Consider the following 10,323-nt stretch of genomic DNA (forward strand, 5'->3'; position numbering starts at 1 on the left):
CTGGGCACCGGGGCAATGGTCTTTTTCAAACAGGACACAGCTGTTGGCTTGTTGCAATTCTGGCTTGCTGTCATTGTTTTGCATGCCTCAGCTGATTTGGTTTCTTGAGCGGCAATTTCCAAAATGTTTTCTGGGTCTGAGTTGGTTTTGCCTTCTTCCTTCCCAAATGTTGTATTCTGACACAATACAAACAAGAGTTTGGGCAGAGTAGCTATTATGAAATAAAAAACACAACAAATAGGATTTTGAAGCTTAGAAATCTACAGGTAACACGACCAAGGGGAGTTTTTGTGTTTTGGAAAATACAATGGAACACTTTGGGTGAGGTGACAGTTATTTACTCCCTCCAAACGTAGTTTCACTGCGATATTCAGGTTAATTCAGTCAGAGTTCCACAGGCAGTCAGCTGGAGGGGTGGATGAATCCGGGAACAGCCGGTTTCCTTGTGACTGAACCAAACCCAATATCATTATGGATTCTTGCATTTCTTTGGCATTTTCTCATTTTTCTTATTTATCATGGTTTGTAATGAATTTTCTGATGTGAGCTTTGGTTTTGAGGCTGCAATATGGAGTTCAGGGCACCGGAGGAATAGTCTTTTTGAAACAGGGCACAGCTGTTGGCCTGCTCCAATTCTGGCTTGCTGTCATTGTTTTGAGTGCCTCAGCCGATTTGTGGTTTCTTGAGCGGCAATTTCCTAAATGTTTTCTGGGTCTGAGTTGGTTTTGCCTTCTTCCTTCCCAAATTTTGTATTCTGACGCAATACAAACAAGAGTTTGGGCAGAGTAGCCATTATGAAATAAAAAACACAACAAATAGGCGTTTGAAGCTCAGAAATCTACAGGTAACAGGACAAGATGAGGTTTTGTGTTTTGGCAAATAAAATGGAACACTTTGGCTGAGGTGACAGATATTAATGGCCTCCAAACTGAGTTTTACTGCGATTTTCAGGTTAATTCAGTCAGAATTCCACAGGCAGTCAGCTGGAGGGGTGGATGAATCTGGGAACAGCCAATTTCCTTGCGACTAAATCAAGCCCAATATCATTATGGATTCTAGCATTTCTTTGGCTTTTTTCTCATTTTTCTTATTTATCATGGTTTGTAATGAATTTTATGATGTGAGCTTTGGTTTTGAGGCTGCAATATGGAGTTCAGGGCACAAGAGGAAGGTTATTTTTCAAAAAGGGCACAGCTGTTGACTTGCTCCAATTCTGCCTTGCTGTCATTGTTTTGGGTGCCTTAGCTGACTTTTGGTTTCTTGAGCGGCAATTTCCTAAATGTTTTCTGTGTCTGAGAGGTTTTTGCCGTCTTCCTTCCCAAATTTTGTATTGTGACGCAATACAAACATGTGTTCAGACAGAGTACCGATTATGAAATAAAAAACACAACAAATAGGCGTTTGAAGGTTATGATTCTACAGGTATCATGACCAAGGTGAGTTTTTGAGTTTTGAAAAATCAAATGGAACACTTTGGCTGAGGTGACAGATATTAATTGCCTTCAAACTGAGTTTCACTGCATTTTTCAGGTTAATTCAGTCAGAATTCCACAGGCAGTCAGCTGTAGGGGTGGATGAATGCGGGAACATCCGGTTTCCTTGCGACTAAATCAAGTCCAATATCATTATGGATTCTTGCATTTCTTTGGCTTTTTTCTCATTTTTCTTATTTGTAATGGTTTGTAAAGCATTTTCTGATGTGAGCTTTGGTTTTGAGGCTGGCATATTGAGTTCAGGGCACAAGAGGATGGTTCTGTTTCAATCAGGGCACAGTTGTTGATTTTCTCCAATTCCGGCTTGCTGTCATTGTTTTGGATGCCTCAGAAGATTCGTGGTTTCTTGAGTGGCAATTTCATAAATGTTTTCTGTGTCTGAGTTGGATTTGCCTTCTTATTCCCAAATTTTGTATTCTGATGCAATGCAAAGAAGAGTTTGGGCAGAGTAGCCATTATGAAATAAACAAAACAACAAATAGGCATTTGAAGCTTGGAAATCTACAGGTAACAAGACCAAGGTGAGTTTTTGTGTTTTGGAAAATAAAATGGAACACTTTGGCTGAGGTGACAGATATTAATTGCCTCCAAACTGAGTTTCACTGCAATTTTCAGGTTAATTCAGTCAGAATTCCACACGCAGTCAGCTGGAGTGTTGGATGAATCCGGGAACAGCCGGTTTCCTTGCAACTAAATCCAGCTCAATATCATTATGGTTTCTTGCATTTCTTGGCTTTTTTCTCATTTTTCTTATGTATCGTGGTTTGTAATGAATTTCCTGATGTAAGCTTTGGTTTTGAGGCTGGAATATGGAGTTCAGGGTACCGGAAGAATGGCCTTTTTCAATCAGGACTCAGCTGATTGCCTGCTCCAATTCTGGCTTGCTGTCATGGTTTTGGGAGCCTCAGCTGACTTTTGGTTTCTTGAGTGGCAATTTCCTAAATGTTTTCTGGGTCTGAGTTGGCTTTGCCTTCTACCTTCCGAAATTTTGTATGTTGATGCAATACAAGCAAGATTTTGGACAGAGTAGCCATTATGAAATAAAAAACACAACAAATAGGCGTTTGACGCTTTGAAATCTATAGGAAACATGACCAAAGTGAGTTTTTTTGTTTTGGAAAATAAAATGGAACACTTTGGCTGAGGTGACAGATATTAATTGTCTCCAAACCGAATTTCACTGCCATTTTGAGGTGAATTCAGTCAGAATCCCTATTCACTCAGCTGGGAGTTGTGGATGAATCTGGAAACAGCTGTTTACTTAGGAATAAATCAAGCCCAATATCACTAAGAAAACTTGCATTTCTTTGGCTTTTTTCTGATTTTTCCAATTTATCATGGTTTGAAATGAATTTTCTGATGTGAGCTTTGGTTTTGTGGCTGGCATATTGAGTTTAGGGCACAAGAGGAAGGTTCTTTTTCAATCAGGGCACAGCTGTTGGCGTGCTCCAGTTCTGCTTGCTGTCATTGTTTTGGATTCCTTAGCTGATTTGTGGATTCTTTTTCTGCAGTTTCCTAAATGTTTTCTGGGTCTGAGTCGGATTTGCCTTCTTATTCCCAAATTTTGTATTCTGACGCAATACAAGCAAGATTTTGGACAGAGTAGCCACTATGAAAGAAAAAAAAAAAAACACAGTAAATTGCCCTTTCAGGATTACAAGTCTACAGGCAACACGAGAAAGATGAGTTTTTGTGTTTTGGAAAATGACATGGAACACTTCTGCTGAGGGGACAGATACTAATTCCCTCCAAATTGAGTGTGAGTGCGATTTTGAGGTGAATTGAGTCAGAATTCCAAAGTCAGTCTGTGGAAGGGGGGGATGAATCCAGAAACAGCCTGTTTCCTTCTGTCTAAATCCAGCCAAATACCACAAAGGACTCTTGAATTACTTTGGCTTTCTCAGATTTCCCTTATTTATCATTGTTTGTAATGATTTTTTTTTTTGTGAGCTTTGGTTTTGAGGCTGGAATATGGAGTTCAGGGCACTGGATTAATGGTCTAGTTCAATCAGGGCACAGCTGTTGGCTTGCTCCAATTCTGGCTTGCTTTCAAGGTTTTGGGTGCCTCAGCCCATTTGTGGTTTCTTGAGCGGCAATTTCCTACATGTTTTCTGGCTCTGAGTAGGTTTTGCCTTCTTCCTTCCCAAATTTTGTATTCTGGCGTAATACAAACAAGAGTTTGGACAGAGTCGCCATTATGAAATAAAAAACACAACAAATATGCGTTTGAAGCTTATATATGTACTGGTCACAAGACCAAGGTATGATTTTTTGTTTTCGAAATTAAAATTGAACACTCTGGCTGAGGTGACAGATATTAATTGCCTCCAAAACCGAGTTTCACTGCGATTTTCAGATTAATTCAGTTAATTCAGTTAGGATTCCACAGGCTTGCATTTCTTTGGCTTTTTCACATTTCCCTTATTTATCATGGTTTGTAATGAATTTTCTGATGTGAGCTTTGGTTTTGAGGCTGGAATATGGAGTTCAGGGTACTGGAGGAATGGTCTTTTTCAAACAGGGCACAGCTGTTGGCTTGCTCCAATTCTGGCTTGCTGTCATTGTTTTGGGTGCCTCAGCTCAATTTTGGTTTGTTGAGCGGCAATTTCCTAAATGTTTTCTTGGTCTGATTTGGTTTTGCCTTCCTCCTTCCCAAATTTTGTATTCTGACGCCATACAAACATGAGTTTGGGCAGAGTACCGATTATGAAATACAAAACACAACAAATGGGCATTTGAAGCTTAAAAATCTACAGGTTACATGACCAAGGTGAGTTTTTGTGTTTTGGAAAAAAAAATGTTACACTTTGGCTGAGGTGACAGATATTAATTGCCTCCAAACGGAGTTTCACTGTGATTTTCGGGTTCATTCTGTGAGAATTCCACAGGCAGTCAGCTTTAGGCGTGGATGAATCTGGGAACTGCTGGCTTCCTTGCGACTAAATCAAGCCCAATATCATTATGGATTCTTGCATTTCTTTGGCTTTTTTTCTGATTTTTCTTATTTATCATGGTTTGTAATGAATTTTCTGATGTGAGCTTTGGTTTTGAGGCTGCAATATGGAGTTCAGGGCACAAGAGGAAGGTTCTTTTTCAATCAGGGCACAGCTGTTGTCTTGCTGCAATTCTGCTTGCTGTCATTGTTTTGGGTGCCTCAGCTGATTTGTGGATTCTTGTGTTGCAGTTTCCTAAATGTTTTCTGGGTCTGAGTCGCATTTGCCTTCTTATTCCCAAATTTTGTATTCTGATGCAACATAAGCAAGATTTTGGACAGAGTAGCCATTATGAAAGAAAAAAAAAAAAAAGCGCATTGCCCTTTCAGGATTAGAAATCTATAGGCAACACGACCAAGATGAGTTTCTGTGTTTTGGAAAATGACATGGAACCCTTCTGCTGAGGGGACAGATTCTAATTCCCTCCAAATTGAGTGTGAGTGCGATTTTGAGGTGAATTCAATCAGAATTCAAAGGTCTGTCTGTGGAAGGGGGGGGATGAATCCGGAAACAGCCAGTTTCCTTCTGTCTAAATCCAGCCAAATACCACAAAGGACTCTTGAATTTCTTTGGCTTTCTCAGATTTCCCTTATTTATCATGGTTTCTAATGAATTTTCTGATGTGAGCTTTGGTTTTGAGGATGGAATATGGAGTTCAGGGCACTGGATTAATGGTCTTGTTCAATCAGGGCACAGCTGTTGGCTTGCTCCAATTCTGGCTTGCTTTCAAGGTTTTGGGTGCCTCAGCCGATTTGTGGTTTCTTGAGCGGCAGTTTCCTAAATGTTTTCTGGGTCTGAGTTGGTTTTCCCTTCTTCCTTCCCACATTTTGTATTCTGACGCAATACAAACAAGAGTTTTGACAGAGTAGCCATTATGAAATAAAAAAAAAACAACAACAACAAATTAGCGTTTGAAGCTTATAAATCTAAGGGTAACATGACCAAGGTGAGTTTTTGTGATTTGGAAAATCAAATGGAACACTTTGGCTGAGGTGACTGATATTATGGCCTCCAAACTGAGTCTTACTGCGATTTTCAGGTTAATTCAGTCGGAATTCCACAGGCAGTCAGCTGGAGCTGTGGATGAATCTGGGAACAGCCGGTTTCCTTGCAACTAAATCAAGCCCACTATCATTATGGATTCTTGCATTTCTTTGGCTTTTTCTCCATTTTCTTATTTATCATGGTTTGTAATGAATTTTCTGATGTGAGCTTTGGTTTTGAGGCTGCAATATTGAGTTCAGGGCACAAGAGGGATGTTCTTTTTCAATCAGGGCACAGCTGTTGGCTTGCTCCAATTCTGGCTTGCTGTCATTGTTTTGGGTGCCTCAGCCGATTTGTGGTTTCTTGAGCGGCAATTTCCTTATTGTTTTCTGGGTCTGAGTCGGTTTTGCCTTCTTATTCCCATATTTTGTATTCTGATGCAATACAAGCAAGATTTGGACAGAGTAGCCATTATGAAAGAAAAAAAAAACACAGAAATTGCCCTTTCAGGATTAGAAGTCTACAGGCAACTCGACCAAGGTGAGTTTCTGTGTTTTGGAAAATGACATGGAACCCTTCTGCTGAGGGGACAGATTCTAATTCCCTCCAAATTGAGTGTGAGTGCAATTTTGAGGTGAAATCAATCAGAATTCCAAAGTCAGTCAGTGGAAGGGGGGGATGAATCTTTAAACAGCCAGTTTCCTTGTGTCTAAATCCAGCCAAATATCACTAAGAACTCGTGCATTTCCTTGGCTTTTGTCTCATTTTTCTGATTTATCATGGTTTGTAATGAATTTTCTGATGTGAGCTTTGGTTTTGAGGCTGGCATATTGAGTTCAGGGCACCGGATCAATGGTCTTTTTCAAACAGGACACAGCTGTTGGCTTGTTGCAATTCTGGCTTGCTGTCATTGTTTTGCGTGCCTCAGCTGTTTTTGGTTTCTTTAGCGGCAATTTCCTACATGTTTTCTGGGTCTGACTTGGTTTTGCCTTCTTCCTTTCCAAATTTTGTATTCTGACGTAATACAAACAAAAGTTTGGACAGAGTAGCCATTATGAAATAAAAAACACAACAAATATGCGTTTGAAGCTTATATATGTACAGGTAACACGAGCAAGGTAAGTTTTTGTGTTTATGAAAATAAAATTGAACACTCTGGCTGAGGTGACAGATATTAATTGCCTCCAAAACCGAGTTTCACTGCGATTTTTTTGTTAATTCCTTCAGAAACCAAAGACACTCAGTTGGGAGGTGTGGATGTATCTGGAAACAGCCGTTTACATGGCCATAATTCAAGCCCAATATCCCTAAGAACTCCTGCATTTCTTTGGCTTTTTTCTCATTTTTCTTATTTATCATGGTTTGTAATGAATTTTCTGATGTGAGCTTTGCTTTTGAGGCTGGCATATTGAGTTCAGGGCACAAGAGGAAGGTTCTCTTTCAATCAGGGCAATGCTGTTGGCTTTCTCCAATTCTGGCTTGCTGTCATTGTTGTGGGTTCCTCAGCTGACTTTTGGTTTCTTGAGTGGCAATTTCCTAAATGTTTTCTGGGTCTGACACGGTTTTTCCTTCTTATTCCCAAATTTTGTATTCTGACGCAATACAAACAAGAGTTTGGACAGAGTAGCAATGATGAAATAAAAAACACAACAAATAGGCATTTGAAGCTTAGAAATCTACAGGTAAGAAGACTAAGGTGAGTTTTTGAGTTTTGGAAAATAAAATGGAACACTTTGGCTGAGGTGACAGATATTAATTGCCTCCAAACCGAGTTTCACTGCGATTTTCAGGTTAATTCAGTCAGAAACCACAGACACTCAGCTGGGAGGTGTGGATGAATCTGGAAACAGCCGTTTACATGGCAATAAATCAAGCCCAATATTACTAAGAACTCCTGCATTTCTTTGGCTTTTTTCTCATTTTTCTGATTTATAATGGTTTGTAATGAATTTTCTGATGTGAGCTTTGGTTTTGAGGCTGCAGTATGGAGTTCAGGGCACCGGAGGAATGGTCTTTTTCAATCAGGGCACAGCTGTTGGCCTGCTCCAATTCTGGCTTGCTGTCATTGTTTTGGGTGCCTCCGCCGATTTGAGGTTTCTTGAGTGGCAATTTCCTAAACATTTTCTGAGTCTCAGTTGGTTTTGTCCTCTTCCTTCCCAAATTTTGTATTCTGACGCAACAGAAACAAGAGTTTGGACAGAATAGGCATTTTGAAATAAAAAAACACATCAAATAGGCTTTTGAAAGCTACAGGTAACACGACCAAGGTGAGATTTTGTTTTGGAAAATGAAATGGAACACTTTGGCTGTGGTGACAGATATTAACTGCCTCCGTTCAGGTTAATTCAGTCAATATTCCTCAGGCATCAGCTGGAGAGGTGGATGAATCTGGGAATATATGGTTTCCTTGCGACTAAATCAAGCCCAATATCATTATGAATTCTTGAATTTCTTTGGCCTTTTTCTCATTTTTCTTAATTTTAATGGTTTGTAATGAATTTTCTGATGTGAGCTTTGGTTTTGAGGCTGGCATATGGAGTTCAGGGCACAAGAGGAAGGTTCTTATTCAATCAGGTCACAGCTGTTGGGTTGCTCCAATTCTGGCTTGCTGTCATTGTTTTGGGTGCCTCCGCCGATTTGAAGTTTCTTGAGCATCAATATCCTAAATGTTTTCTAGGTCTGAGTTGGTTTTCCTTCTTCCTTCCCAAATTTTGTATTCTGACACAATACAAACAAGAGTTTGGACACAGTAGCCATTAGGAAATAAAAAACACAACAAATAGGCTTTTGAAGCTACAGGTAACACGACCAAGGTGAGATTTTGTGTTTTGGAAAATCAAATGGAACAAGTTGGCTGTGGTGACAGATATTAACTGCCTCCGTTCAGGTTAATTCAGTCAGAATTCCACAGGCAGTCAGCTGGAGGGGTGGATGAATCCGGGAATAGCTGGTTTCCTTGCAACTAAATGAAGCCCAATATCATTATGGATTCTTGCATTTCTTTGGCTTTATTCTGATATTTCTTATTTATCATGGTTTGTAATGAATTTTCTGATGTGAGCTTTGGTTTTGAGGCTGCAATATGGAGTTCAGGGCACCGGAGGAATGGTCTTTTTCAATCAGGGCACAGCTGCTGGCTTGCTCCAATTCTGGCTTGCTGTCATTGTTTTGGGTGCCTCCGCCGATTTGAGGTTTCTTGAGTGGCAATTTCCTAAACGTTTTCTGAGTCTCAGTTGTTTTTGTCCTCTTCCTTCCCAAATTTTGTATTCTGACGTAATACAAGCAAGATTTTGGACAGAATAGACATTATGAAATAAAAAACACATCAAATAGGCTTTTGAAAGCTACAGGTAACACGACCAAGGTGAGATTTTGTGTTTTGGAAAAAGATATGGAACACTTTTGCTGAGGTGACAGATATTAATTGCCTCCAAACCGAGTTTCACAGCGAATTTCATTTTAATTCAGTCAGAAACCACAGACACTCAGCTGGGAGGTGTAGAAGAATCTGGAAACAGCCATTAACAAGGGAATAAATCAAGCCCAATATCACTAAGAACTCCTGCATTTCTTTGGATTTTTTCTGATTTTTCTTATTTATCATGGTTTGTAATGAATTTTCTGATCTGAGGTTTGGTTTTGAGGTTGCAATATCGAGTTCAGGACACCGGAGGAATGGTCTTTTTCAATCAGGGCACAGCTGTTGGCTTGCTCCAATTCTGTCTTGCTTTCAAGGTTTTGGCTTCCTCAGCGGCCCTTTGTTTCTTGAGCGGCAATTTCCTAAATGTTTTCTGGGTCTGAGTTGGTTTTGCCTTCTTCCTTCCCAAATTTTGTAATCTGATGCAATAGAAACAAAAGTTTGGGCAGAGTAGCCATTATGAAATAAAAAACACAACAAATAGGCGTTTGAAGCTTAGAAATCTACAGGTAACACAACCAAGGTGAGTTTTTGTGTTTTGGAAAATCAAATGGAACACTTTGGCTGAGGTGACAGATATTAATTGCCTCCAAATTGAGTTTCACTGCGATTTTCAGGTTAATTCAGTCAGAATTCCACAAGCTGTCAGCTGGAGTGGTGGATGAATCCGGGAACAGCCGGTTTCCTTGCGACTAAATCCAGCCCAATATCATTATGGATTCTTGCATTTCTTTGGCTTTTTTCTCATTTTTCTTATTTATCATGGTTTGTAATGAATTTTCTGATGTGTTCTTTGGTTTTGAGGCTGCAATATGGAGTTCAGGGAACCTGAGGAATGGTCTTTTTCAATCAGGGCACAGCTGTTGCCTTGCTCCAATTCTGGCTTGCTGCCATTTATTTGGGTGCCTCAGCTGACTTTCGGTTTCTTGAGTGGCAATTTCCTAAAGGTTTTCTGGGTCTGAGTTGGTTTTGCCTTCTTCCTTCCCAAATTTTGTAATCTGACGCAATAGAAACAAAAGTTTGGGCAGAGTAGCCATTATGAAATAAAAAACACAACAAATAGGCGTTTGAAGCTTAGAAATCTACAGGTAACACAACCAAGGTGAGTTTTTGTGTTTTGGAAAATCAAATGGAACACTTTGGCTGAGGTGACAGATATTAATTGCCTCCAAACAGAGTTTCACTGCGATTTTCAGGTTAATTCAGTCAGAATTCCACAAGCTGTCAGCTGGAGGGGTGGATGAATCCGGGAACAGCCGGTTTCCTTGCAACTAAATCCAGCCCAATATCATTATGGATTCTTGCATTTCTTTGGCTTTTTTCTCATTTTTCTTATTTATCATGGTTTGTAATGAATTTTCTGATGTGATCTTTGGTTTTGAGGCTGCAATATGGAGTTCAGGGAACCTGAGGAATGGTCTTTTTCAATCAGGGC

Source organism: Oryctolagus cuniculus, unplaced genomic scaffold (genome assembly GCF_051225735.1).
Source record: "Oryctolagus cuniculus isolate XC-2025 breed Fujian yellow rabbit unplaced genomic scaffold, ASM5122573v1 ptg000037l, whole genome shotgun sequence".
In the NCBI taxonomy this organism is placed as follows: domain Eukaryota; kingdom Metazoa; phylum Chordata; class Mammalia; order Lagomorpha; family Leporidae; genus Oryctolagus; species Oryctolagus cuniculus.